Source organism: Microtus pennsylvanicus, chromosome 11, assembly GCF_037038515.1.
Source record: "Microtus pennsylvanicus isolate mMicPen1 chromosome 11, mMicPen1.hap1, whole genome shotgun sequence".
Classification (NCBI taxonomy): Eukaryota; Metazoa; Chordata; class Mammalia; order Rodentia; family Cricetidae; genus Microtus; species Microtus pennsylvanicus.
In genome coordinates, this window is record NC_134589.1 from 24,172,375 (window position 1) to 24,185,676 (window position 13,302).

Below are 13,302 nucleotides of genomic sequence, written 5' to 3' on the forward strand. Positions count from 1 at the left end.
GAGGATGTAGCTCAGCGAGTGCTTGGTTGGAGTATGGGAGGCCAGGGCTTCTTCTCGTTATCATGGTTTAGTTTTTAGTTAAGTCTTTTAAATAGACTCCAAATCCAAATCCAAACAGTTGTGAGCTGCCATGTGGGTGCCGGCAGTGTTTGAACCCAGATCCTCTGGAAAGTCAGCCAGTGCTCTTAACCGCTGAGCCATCTCTCCAGGCCCCTCCAGCCTCGTTCTTTGCACCATGTCCCTCTCTGTCCCTGCATCCAAGCCACGTGATTACTCGTGTATCTTTGTAGGGAGCCGGCCTCCCGTGGACGCGACTTGCTACCTCGTTACAACGTGGTCCCTCAATCACGGGACAATGGGTGTGACACAGAATGGCCACCGACCAGGTCATGTGTTGAGCGGAGCTCATGCATGAGGACGACCGTGTCAGCGAATTTCTGAATCTCAGCTCGGCTGGGCTGCCGACTGACTGTGTCCTTGAGAAAATCCTCAGCGCTGAGCAGTTCCTACCCACCCAGTTCTGGGCTACAGTGAGGGTCAAATTAAATAATAGACTCCAGAGAGTTCTACTTCACAGTGACGTCACGGTGGTGACACTGGCTTCCTGCCCAGAGGAACAGTCATACTCAGTCTTTGCCAGGTCAAGGGAGGGGGGGGGTGCTACCTACAGCAGCTGGGGGCACTGAGTGGCATCACCCAACTTGGAGGGGTAGATGTGCACCTCACAGGACTCTGATCTGGGAGAGATCAGGTGATCATGATCACCACGCTGAGAGGCACAGTGACAGGTCCCTTCCAGCATACCCCGAGCTTCTTCCCAAGTTTAAGTTCCCCAGGGCAACTTAGTCTGGTTCAGGAACATGAGGGTTTCCTGCTTCTTCATGGTCAGCCAGGTGGCTGCATATAAGCACATACTGGAGCAGGGAGACTGCATGAGGAACTGTGGACAGGCATAGACCCCGAGTGTCCCGCCCTGGACCCCCTGCGTGAGGAACTGCTGACAGGCATAGACCCCGAGTGTCCCGCCCTGGACCCCCTGCATGAGGAACTGCGGACAGGCATAGACCCCGAGTGTCCCGCCCTGGACCCCCTGCGTGAGGAACTGCTGACAGGCATAGACCCCGAGTGTCCCACCCTGGACCCCCTGCGTGAGGGACTGTGGACAGGCATAGACCCCGAGTGTCCCGCCCTGGACCCCCTGCGTGAGGGACTGTGGACAGGCATAGACCCCGAGTGTCCCGCCCTGGACCCCCTGCGTGAGGGACTGTGGACAGGCATAGACCCCGAGTGTCCCGCCCTGGACCCCCTGCGTGAGGAACTGCTGACAGGCATAGACCCCGAGTGTCCCGCCCTGGACCCCCTGCGTGAGGAACTGTAGACAGGCATAGACCCCGAGTGTCCTGCCCTGGACCCCCTGCGTGAGGAACTGCTGACAGGCATAGACCCCGAGTGTCCCGCCCTGGACCCCCTGCGTGAGGGATTGTGGACAGGCATAGACCCCGAGTGTCCTGCCCTGGACCCCCTGCGTGAGGAACTGCGGACAGGCATAGACCCCGAGTGTCCCGCCCTGGACCCCCTGCATGAGGGACTGTGGACAGGCATAGACCCCGAGTGTCCCGCCCTGGACCCCCTGCGTGAGGAACTGTGGACAGGCATAGACCCCGAGTGTCCCGACCTGGACCCCCTGCGTGAGGAACTGCTGACAGGCATAGACCCCGAGTGTCCCGCCCTGGACCCCCTGCGTGAGGAACTGCTGACAGGCATAGACCCCGAGTGTCCCACCCTGGACCCCCTGCGTGAGGGACTGTGGACAGGCATAGACCCCCGAGTGCCCTGTCCTGGACTCCCTGCGTGAGGAACTGTGGACAGCTCTTCCTGCTTCAAACAGAACAGGGGCTCCATGACAGGGAGAGGGCACCACCTCTTTCTTCCATGTCCATCCATCCTGTAAGGGGCTCTGTCTCTCTCTGCCTTTCTCCCCAAAGAACCCGCAGCTTCCTATTGCAGCATCCCACAGGCCACCAGGGCCAGGGGGTCCTCCTCCACTTCCGCTGGCCTCCAGCTCCACTGTCAATATGTGGCCATCTATTCCCTGCTTTTGTGACTCCTAAGGCATCCTTTTTAAACATCCAGCCAGGTCCAACAATGACCCAGGAGAGCAGGAGGAGTTCAGGGTGTTTTGAGATATCCCAGAGTTAATAAGTTCTAAGAACACTGGATGACTTTCCAAAAAAGTGCAAGAGCAGGAATTCTGCCTATTCCCTGGACTGGAGAACAAGGCCTTGAAGGCCCTGCTTCACCTGAGCAGTCTGCTGAGGGGTACCACACAGCTCTCCAGACTGGGTCGCGGGTTTTCTACTAAAACAACATCTTCGGGAGAGAGCTCAGGCACAGGGTTAGGCTGGACCCGCCGCTGTACCTCCTTCCAGCCTTTATACACCAGCAATGCACAGAGGGTGAGGAACGGCCTCTCGCTGGCTGGACACTCAGGATTCTGGGGAATGAGCACCCACTGGGATATCCCAAGGTGGTGTCTCCAGGGCCAATCATTGACTGTAAGGGGAGGTGGTCTCCTACTTTCTAGTGGTCCCAAAAGGTCCAAGGAGTAAGGGACATCTATTTAGCACCAAATCCACACGTCATGCAGAATTCTGAACATCCCTGGCCTTGGGACACTCACATAACCCCACAGGAAGTGCCTCTTCACTCTAGGAGACAGAACAAGTAGACATAGAATCACATGATCCCAAAAAGAGCTTTTGCTCCTCAATTCCAACCTCTCTATGGAACAACACACACACACACACACACACACACACACACACACACACACACACACCACAGTCCAGATGCTGGCGGGACACCTGTCCCATCACTGAGGGTAACTGACTGGGGACCACCCAGGGGTTGGCACTCAGGGGAGGGGACTTTCATAGGGGTGGTCTCTTTGCCTTCCAAGCCCTGTCCTGGGGCATGGAGCTGCTATGTTTTTGGACAAACAGCCTGCCTGGGAAAGTGCTCTCTTCCCCCACATTAAGCCCGGTCCTCATTATACACAGACAGCCTTGTCTCCACCCACTTCCCCCTACCCCCCCCCCCCACAGTCTAATCACATAGCCTGCCTTACATGATCCCAGATACCAAGTCTTATCACAGGATGGGGAAACAGGATCATCTTCCCTGGACTGCTGTCTCCATCTCTCGTGCCTGGACCCTTGGCACAGCCTGGCTTTCTTTTTCCATAAGACTGAAAAAAGAGGTAGCAGTATGAGGGAGGTTTGAGGCCACTCTGGTCCACACAGCAAGTTTCAGGGCTACATAGTGAGAATCTGTCTCAAAAAAAAAAAGTTAAAAAGAGGTTTCCACACAGCTGGGTCCAGCGACACAGGCCTGTAATCCCAGCTACTCAGGAGGCTGACAGAGGAGGAATGTAAACTTGGGCTCCAGAGTGAGTTTAAGATCAGCCTGAGTAACTTAGCAAGACCCTATCTTAAACTAACAGTTAGGTCCAGTGGGAGGGCTCAGTGGGCAGAGGGGCTTGCTGCTAAGTCATCCACTGAGTTCCTTCCCCAGAGTCCTCATCATGGAAGGAGAGAAAGCGACCCCAACAGGCTGTCTTCTGACTGCCGCAAACTGGCCATGATATGCACAGGCCCACACAGCAAACACACATAAAAAAGTTAAAAATAAATAAATAAATGTGAAATTGAGAGAGAGAAGAGACAGGAGAGACAGGAGAGAAAGAGAGAGAGAGAGAGAGAGAGAGAGAGAGAGAGAGAGAGAGAGAGAGAAGAGACAGGAGAGAGAGGGGGAGAGAGAGAGAGGAGAGACAGGAGAGACAGGAGAGAGAGGAGAGAGAGGAGAGACAAGAGAGAGAGAGAGAGAGAAGAGAGAGAGAGAGAGAGAGAGAGAGAGAGAGAGAAGAGAGAGAGAGAGAGAGAGAGAGAGAGAGAGGACACTGAGGGGGCAGAACTTCTCTCTTTGCTCCTGGCCATTTAAGAAAATGTTACTGAGTCCCTGCCACCTGCCAGCTCTCTCTGGACCATGTGGGGTGGAACCGAGCACACCAAGCTCTTCCTCATGGGTGGCCAGAGGGCTGGGCCCTGAGCTCCAGATGGAATATTCAAGATGGAATAAAAGCTTGTGAGATTTACAAACCTGCACTCACAGGTGTGTGCACACAGTCATACAGAGTAGAAAACACCATATGGCAATCCGCAACCAGTGTACACACACACGCCCCACCCTCAGAGGAGGGCCTGCCTCCCAGCAAGATGGAGCTGAGCCTCTGGGCAGTGGTGCACAGAATGGCCACCTCAGGGCTTCCCCAAGGCAGTATGTACTTGTGGGAGCCCCTCTACTCACACTTCCAATCCCGAGCTTCTCCAGCCCTGCTGGTCTGTGCTTCTGTCAAACCCTGCCTGTGTGCTGCAGAGTGCTGCAGGCCCCCACACCACACACACACATGATACACACACGTGCACAAACACACACACACAATACACAGTTGATTATTTTCTCTGAGACAAGCTTTCTCTTTGTAGCTTTGGAGCCTGTCCTGGACTCACTCTGCAAACCAGGCTGGCCTCAAACTCACAGAGATCCGCCTGTCTCTGCTTCCCAAGTGCTGAGATTAAAGGTGTACACCACCACCCTTCTTGCCTCTTGTTTGTTTTTTTTTTTTTTTTGGCAGTCCAGGTTAGTAGCCAGGCTAATCTTCCGATTCTTTTGTTGTTATTTTTGTTTGTTTGTGTTTTTTGAGACAGGGTTTCTCTGTGTAGCCCAGGCTGTCCTGGAACTCACTCTGTAGAGCAGTCTGGCCTCAAACTCAGAGATCCACTCTCCTCTACCTCCTGGGATTAAAGGTGTGCGCCACCCCCACCCCCAGGCTCCTTTGTTGTCTAAAATGTGTGTGTCTGGCATACATATGCTGGTGTGCAATGTGGCTGGCAGAGGATAATCTTCAGAAGCTCCTGCTTCTCTCACTTTCCACCACGTGAGTCCCAAGGACTGAACTCGGGTCCTCAGACTTGAAGGCAAACGCCTTTACCCACTGAGCCATCTCGCTACGGTTTCATGTGCCCCAGGCTGACCTCAAACTCACTATGCAGTATAGGGTGGCCTCAAGCTCCAGATCCTTCTGCCTCTGCCTTCCAAGTTCTTCCTAGGTGTGTGCCACCATGCCCAGCAAGAGAAGTGCGCTCTGGGCCAGGGAGTCACCTCAAAGTGTCGCTATGCAAGCATGAAAACCCAAGGTGGCATGCTCGGTACCAGATGCGGTGTTGCTCTGTATCCCCGGTACTGTAGGAGCAGGAACCATAGGAGCCGGCAGGGCAGATTCCGGAAGCTCTCTTCTTCAACTAATGGGTGAGGTCGGGGTTCATGGAAAGACCTTGTCCCAAAAAAACAAGGTAGAAAGCAATTGAAGAGACACGGGATGTCCTCTGGGCTCCAACTGCACACACACACATGCCCTGCCCACACACATACTTGTGCACACATCAACATGTATACTCGCATACGCCACACGTGTTTTCTGAAAACAGGAATGAGATAGAAAGGGAGGGAGGAGGGGCGTGTTGGTGGAGCTGGGTGTGCTCTCTATGACACACTATAGTTCACGCACAGCTCCCCGGGCGAGTATCTTAGCCTTCCTGAGCCTCATGCTGCACCTACAAGAAAAGGTGTTGAGAATCTCTGCACCACCACTAAGGCATTAGGGAACCCTCCATGTAATCTCTTGTTTTATTTTTCTGGGATAGGATGTCACTATGTAGCCCTGGCTGTCCTGGAACTCACAGATCTCCAGTCTCCGCCTCCCACCTGTGTGTAGTCTTTTTATGCAAATAGGCTTTGAGCTGCGCTAGCTCCACTCTAGCTTGTCCTTCAATGTGTCTGTGTGTATTTCTCCCGCATTCATCCTGCACGGGTCTATTTGAATAATAAGCAAGTCTTCCTTGGTTGCTCAATAGAACTTCAAAGTACTTTCCAAACATTTTGCCTCAAGTGACTGATGCTTTTTTCTCCTTATTCAGTTAAACCCCTATTCTACAGATGGGGAAACTGAGGCTCCAGAGTAGATAGCTCTATGTCATATAGTTAGGAGGAAAGAAGATTTGAGCTACAGTCCCTGCTCCTAGTCCCTTCCCTATGCCCAACTCTGCTAGACTAGACAATCATAAGTGGGGCTTTAAAGCCAGTCCCAGGCAATGCTCCAGCCTGAAGATCTAGAGGGACAAAAACACACACTCCCTGGCTCACTGACACTCAGTCACTCCCTCCTCCCTTCCCCCTTCACTCCCTCCTCCTCACCCCTTCATTCCCTCCTCTCTCACTCATTCACTCCTTCCTCCTCACCCCTTCACTCCCTCTTCCTCACCCCTTCACTCCCTCCTCACCCCTTCACTCCCTCCTCCTCACCCCTTCACTCCCTCCTCCTCACCCCTTCACTCCCTCCTCCCTCACCCCTTCACTCCCTCCTCCTCACCCCTTCACTCCCTCCTCCCTCACCCCTTCACTCCCTCCTCCTCACCCCTTCACTCCCTCCTCCTCACCCCTTCACTCCCTCCTACCTCACCCCTTCACTCCTTTCTCCTTCACCCACCCAATCTCTCTCCCTCCCTTCCCTCAGTCACTCGTTCATTCAAAATCATAAGGAATCCTCAGACTCAGCCATGGCAGCCTCTGCGGAACCCGCCCAGTTTCAGCCTCTCCAGCTGCAAGCTGGGGATAAAATATTTGAATATTTGCATTTTGCTCCTGGGCTGCAGAGCCCTAGCAGAGCACTGCAGGGTAGTGGCTGGCTGCTGTGGCCCGCGGTGGAGGAGGGTGACACCGGGAGCCAGATCTGCATATTCTCCTTGTGATTGGGTGGGCTGCTGCTTATCCAGGAACTCCCTCAGGATGGGTGTCCAGGGCATCCTGTGGAAAGGGGATGTATGGGGGGAGGGGGAAAAGGGAGCAGGGAACCCCAAGAGTGTCAGCTTAGACCATCTTGGGAGAAGCCCAGATCCAGCCTGTATCTTCAACCACTCAGTGAGGCAAGACAGTCAAATAGGTATTCATCTTGTCCAAGGTCATAAGCTAGTGACAAGATTGCCCACGTCACTCTGGAGAGACCCCACCGTGGCCTCCAGTCACTCAACACCGCTTGCTCTATGATATAATTCATCACCCACTCCCCTTGCCTCTCGGTTTGGTAGGTAGGACCCCCTAGCTTAGATGGGCAGCGCTGCTTGGGTGTGGGGTGAGCCCCACTGGCCCCAGCACTGCTTGGGTGTGGGGTGAGCCCCACTGGCCCCAGCACTGAGATGCTGCAGCTGGGCCTAGACTCTGCCAGCCAAGCCTGGAACCTTTCCATTGGTGGCAGGCTGAGGGAGGAGTTGAAGGCAGGCCACATCTCTGTCTCAACATCTCAGCGCCATGAGGCTGGCGCTTCTCCCCCACAGTTGGCTGGAGGCCCCCTCACCTCTAACACAGCCTGTTTGTGCCCACACATCGCCCTCCTTTCTCTTGGGCCACTTGAAGTAAGGGCTCCCGGCCCAGTCTGTGCCAACCCCTGCTTCAGCACGATATTATCCCCAAAGACTTAGGGGGCTCACAGTGCTCATCACCCCAAATTCTAACCCTTAGCTCTCCCCTTGCACAGGACTCTACACCCTCAGCCCTCACTACCCCCAAGCTGATGGCATTGCTGTTACCTTGGTAACAGACGCTTTGTGGGTGGGTTGTGGGGGGGAGTGGAGAAAGAAGGCTGTGGTTCGAGACACTCAGAGGCATAACCACCAGGAGCAGCATTCCAGCACAGGGCCAGGGTGGCTGCTGGGACCCCACACAACACAACGGCACAGCTGCGACAGCCTCAGGAGAAAAAGAAACAAGAGAGTCTCTGGGAGAGAGGGGGTTGCTTCCTTGAGAAGGAGCTGTCCCCACCTCCATGTCCCCTCACAGAGAACATGTCTCCTGGGGTTCTAGAGAGTGTGGGGGCAGCAAGGAGGAGGACACAGTCTGGAGCGCATGTTGTTCCCTTCAGGATGCCTGGGGCACATGGGGCCCACAGACAGCTCACTCACACAGGGTTAGGGACAGTGCCACGGCTCTAGGAAGGCAAGTTCTGAGCCAGCATCCCGAGTGCCAGAGGCTGGTGGCAGCAGGGGCTGGCAGGGGCCCTCCTTCAGCCCCTGGGGACCTGGCTGTCCCAGATGCCACAGCCGGGAAGTGTGTCAGGTACTTGCGTAAGAGCCTTCTGTGTTTCCAGAAAATCATAATTACTGCTGCCTACCACGGGCCTTAGCTCATGACAGTGGCATCGGCCTCTGGGGTCCCAGACCAGCTGCTGGGGAAGGTAGGGGAGGTTGGGGTGACATCCAGCCTTGATCAGTAGCATCTACAGAGCACACTGTGTTCTCCCCAGCTGGGAGTTCAGACTCTACTCCCAGCCAGGATGGATTCCTCCGGCTTAGACACTCCATTCAAAAGCTGGAGGGAAAGACCAGATGATCCTGTTTGTCACTTGAACTGTCCTTGGCCACAGGTTCAGAGGCCCCTTGGAGGGGGCATTTTTAAGAAAAAATTATATGAAGTGGTTCTTCACATCAGGGCGTTTCAAACTCTGGGGGTGGAGGCATAGACATCATCTTCCCCAGAATGGTTTATTTATTTATTTTTGAGGCACAATCACACTGTATAACTCTGGTTGGCCTGGAACTCACTTTGTAGACCAGGCTGGTCATGAACTCACAGAGCTCTGCCTTTCTCTGCTTCCCAAATGCTGGGATTAAAGGCGTGTGCCACCATGCTTGGCTCTTGCCCAGTGAGTCTCAGTCTTTCAAGGATCTCAGCGTCTCTGGGGAGCAGGTGGGATGTTCTGGGCTCCCTGAAGCAGGAGGACCATCTGCTCTCTGTTTTTTTTTAAATATTTATTAATTTATTATGTATACAATATTCTGTCTGTGTCTATGCCTGCAGGCCAGAAGAGGGCACCAGACCCCACTACAGATGGTTGTGAGCCATCATGTGGTTCTGGGAATTGAACTCAGGACCTTTGGAAGAGCAGGCAATGCTCTTAACCTCTGAGCCATCTCTCCAGCCCCTGCTTTCTGTTTTGTGTTCTTTCTCCCAGACAATGTTTACTAGTTCAAAACCTTACCCAGTTTCAACCGGGTTCACACCCTAGAGCTCCGTCCACAGCTAAGGGTCCCCGAGGACACTGATGACACCCTCTAATCATGTTCTTACCTTAGCCAGCTTTTCATTCATCCCAACAAGATGTGGGGAGAGGGCCAGTGGGTAATGGCAGTGTCTGCCAAGCCTGAAGACCGGAGTTCGATCCCTGAGTCCGTGAGGTAGAAGGCACAAAATGAGAGAATCAACATTTCTTTGTCTTCTAACCACCGCCGTGTTTGTTCTGACGCGTGAGTATGTGTGTGTGTGCATGCCAGTCATGGGACACATCTATAATCTCGGGACCTGGGGGGATGAGGCAGGAGGATGATCACGAGTTGAAGCCTGACTAGACTATGTTAACTTGAGCTATCCCAGGCTACAAAATAAAACCTATCTCAAAACAACAAAATTTCTTAGGAGTGTGCCAAGACACAACATTATCACCCCCTATTTTATCTCTCTTGTGTGTGAGGGGGAGTTTGAGACAAGATCTCACTGTGTAGCCTGGGTTGCCCGGGAGCTCACTCTATAGCCATTTTTAGTCATTTTTTGTTGCTGTGATTAACACCACGACCAGAAGGAACTCAGGGAGGAAAGGGTTTCTTTCACCTTACCCTTTACCGTCCCTCTTGGAAGGAACTCAAGGCAGGCACTGAAGGAGAGAGCATGGAGAAGCATTGCTGGCTGGTTTGGTCCCTCCCAGCTCCTGCTCAGCTAGCTTCCTTAGAGAACTCTGGACCCTATGCCCAGGAGAGGCACTGCCCACAGTGGGCTAGACCCTGCTCCATCAATCAACACGAAAATGCTATGCAGACATGCCCATAGGCCAATCCGATTGGAGGCAGTTCCTCAGTGGAGGTGTATCAATATGGCAGCTAAGATTAGTCATGTAACCAAGGCTAGACCCAAACCTAGAGCAGTCCTCCCGCCTCTGCTTCCCCTCCAGAGTGCTGGGGTTGCCTGTGTGGACCACCACCCTCGGTCTGTTGCCCCTATTCAACCCGACCCATTCCAACCTAATCAAATCCATTTCAGCCATTCTAAAAAGAAAACCAAAGCTGCTCCCAAATTAAGGCTCTATCTGGTCAGAAGCAGGGAGCAAAGGTCAGATGGGAATAAGAATGAGCCCTTGAGGGGCCGGACGTTGTCGCATCCTTACAGGGATGTGGTTGGGCCCCGCCACCCACGTCTCAGGTGTCCCGAGTGTTTCTGCCACTTGTACAGTTCTGCTGCCCCCTAAGAAGCCGTCACCAATCCCCTCCCCCCTCTTGAGGGGGGCCCTCCAGTGTGGAACTGCTGGCTACCCTTCCAGACACCTGGCTCTCGCTCTGCCTACCCCACGTCTGAGCGGGGACAGTGGTCCTCCTCCCTGAGTAGCAGCCCTGGCTGCTTCGGCTGTGTCCCTGCGCCACTGCAGTGGGAGTAGTCAGCTCTGAAGCAATGACTCACACTTAGTTCATGAAAGACTGTTCTGAAATACAAGAGCTGCAGCCAGGAAGGACATCCAGAGGTCATGGGATCCAGCCCCCTGCCTCCTCCACCGTGGCCCCACAAATGCCTGGACCAGAAACTCCCTGGAGAGGGGTGTCTACTGACTTCCAGACTCCTGGGTTTTCCTTGATGAGTGGTACCACCTGCTCCCCTGGGAATTCTTCCCTGTGGTTAGTCAGAAGCTCTGCCTATGGATAGTCACTTCTTGGTCACTCCGTAAACTAGAATACCAGGCTTCAAATGGCCAAGGCATTCCTCCTTCTCCCTTGGGTAAAGTACTGGAAAAGCACAGCTCTCCCAAAAGAAAGGAGAGAAAGGGAAAAAGTCAGCTGGACTTGCCTATTCTAAGTGATATTCTGGTCACTCGTACCTTCTCCAACAGCAATTTAGAGTGGCAGACAGTGACGTAATCACCATTTGTCATCATTATTACACTTACTTACATGTGTGTGTGTGTGCACATGTGTGCCCTGGCGTGTATGTGGAGGTCAGAGGGCCAGAGGTAATTTTTGTTTTTCTTCTTCTCTTTTCTTCTCTCCCCCCCCCCCCCCCAGCCTGAGACAGGGTTTCTCTGTGTAGCCCTGGCTGTCCTGGAACTCACTCTGTAGACCAGACTGGTCTTGAATTTAAAGATCCACCTGCCTCTGCCTCTCCAGTCCTGGGATTAAAGGTGTGAGCCACCACCACAACTCAGCTTGAGTTCAATTTTTAGGAGTCCATTCTCTCCTTCCACCGTGTGGGACCCGAGGATCTAATTCAAGTCATCAGACTTGGAAGCAAGTGCCTTTATCTTACGGGTCCCCCTCCCCCATCCCGCCTCCCCCACTGTAAATCAGTCTTATGTGGCACAGGACGGACTCAGTATGTAAGGGGGTGACTTTGAACTCCCACTTATCTTGTACATACCTCTTCATGGGTGGCATTATAGGCAGGTGCCAACACTCCCTGTTTATGTGATAGTGGCATTTTACATGCTGACACTCCAGCCCCACAGTTACCATCTCATAGGTGACTTAGTTGCCTACCCACAGCCTTCACATTAGTTGTTGACTAATAGACTCTATAGACCAATCTGGTAATGGGGAGATGATGGTTCAGTGGTTAAGAACACTGGCTGCGTTCCAGAGGACCCAGGTTTGGTTTCCAGCACCTACATGGTAGCTCACAACTATCTGTAACTCCAGCTTCAAGGGATCCAATGCCCTCTTCTGGCCTCTACAGGCACCACACACATACATGGTACATAGGCATAGATGCAGGCAAAACATCCATATACATAGAATAAAACAAAAAGCTTTTTTTAAGGGCCAGGAGAGACGGCTCAGTAGTTAAAGAACTGGCTATTCTTGCAGAGCACCAGGTTCCATTCCCAGCTTCAGGCTTCCACAGGCACCAGGCATGCACATGGTACACATATATACATACATACATAGAGCCAAATATTCTTACATATAAAATTAAAATTAAAAAATTAAAGCAGGGCTGGTGGTATGTACTCAGAAGGCTGAGGCAGGTAGATCTGAGTTCGAGGCCAGCCTGGTCTACATATTGAGTTCCAGGCTGACCAGGATTACACAGAAAGACCCAACAGGAAGCATGTTCATATTTTGCAATGCTGGGAAATGGGAAATGAACTCTGGGCTTTGTGTATATTAGGCAAGTTCTCTATTACCAAACCGCAGTCCTTATCTAGTTTCCAATACTCATTAAGGAATAATGTCTCGGCCGGTGGTGGCACATGCCTTTAATCCCAGCACAAGGGAGGCAGAGGCAGGCGGATCTCTGTGAGTTCGAGGCCAGCCTGGTCTACAAAGTCAGTTCCAGGATAGGCAAGGCTGTTACACGAGAAACCCTGTCTCAAAAAACCAAAACCAAACAAAAATAGTGTCTCAATAACTTGCTAAGGAGGTTAATTAATCTTTCTTTAATGCAGGCAGGCTTTGAATTTGTGATCTTTCTTCCTCAGCATCCTGAATACCTGGGATTACACTATGCATCACCAAGCTTACTCTAACCCTGGGAGCCCGATGACTCTCAGAGTGTGATGAGCATCCAAAATCTAAACTACCTAGGGAAGGGAACTTGAACGGACAATGGGGTTACAATCCTCCAAGCGACCAGAAAGTCCTCAGGGACTGACATGGTGTGTCCCTTTGTGGAGAAAGGTTTGAGAGCTGAACTCAGTATCCACCTCGGCTCCTTTCAGGAGAGTCCGGAGCCAGAGGAATCCTGCAGCTGCAGCCTCTCTGGAGGGGAAGGGGAGCAAGCCCCCACAACAGTGAACCTGCACACCTGCCCTTGTCCTATTTCTGCCACTGGCAAACAGATCTCTATTCCTGGACACAATAACCTGAGCAGCGCTCCAAGGGTGATCTCATCCTTGAGAGGCTAGCCACTCTGCCCTTCAGGCCTCACGTGAAGCTGGATGCTGTCATCACCTGGGTCCCCGAGTGCCACTGCCAGCAGCAGAGGAAGGGGCATGCATGCACCCAGAAGTCTCTCCATCCATACGTTGTGAGATGAAGTTAGACTCAGGGCCAGAAGGCTGCTGGAAAGGAGGTGCTGGAAGGCTTGGGAAATCAGCCCCAGGTTATGGCCACACATTAGAGAAGCACCTTCAGACTGGGTGGGAGAGAACACCAGTCA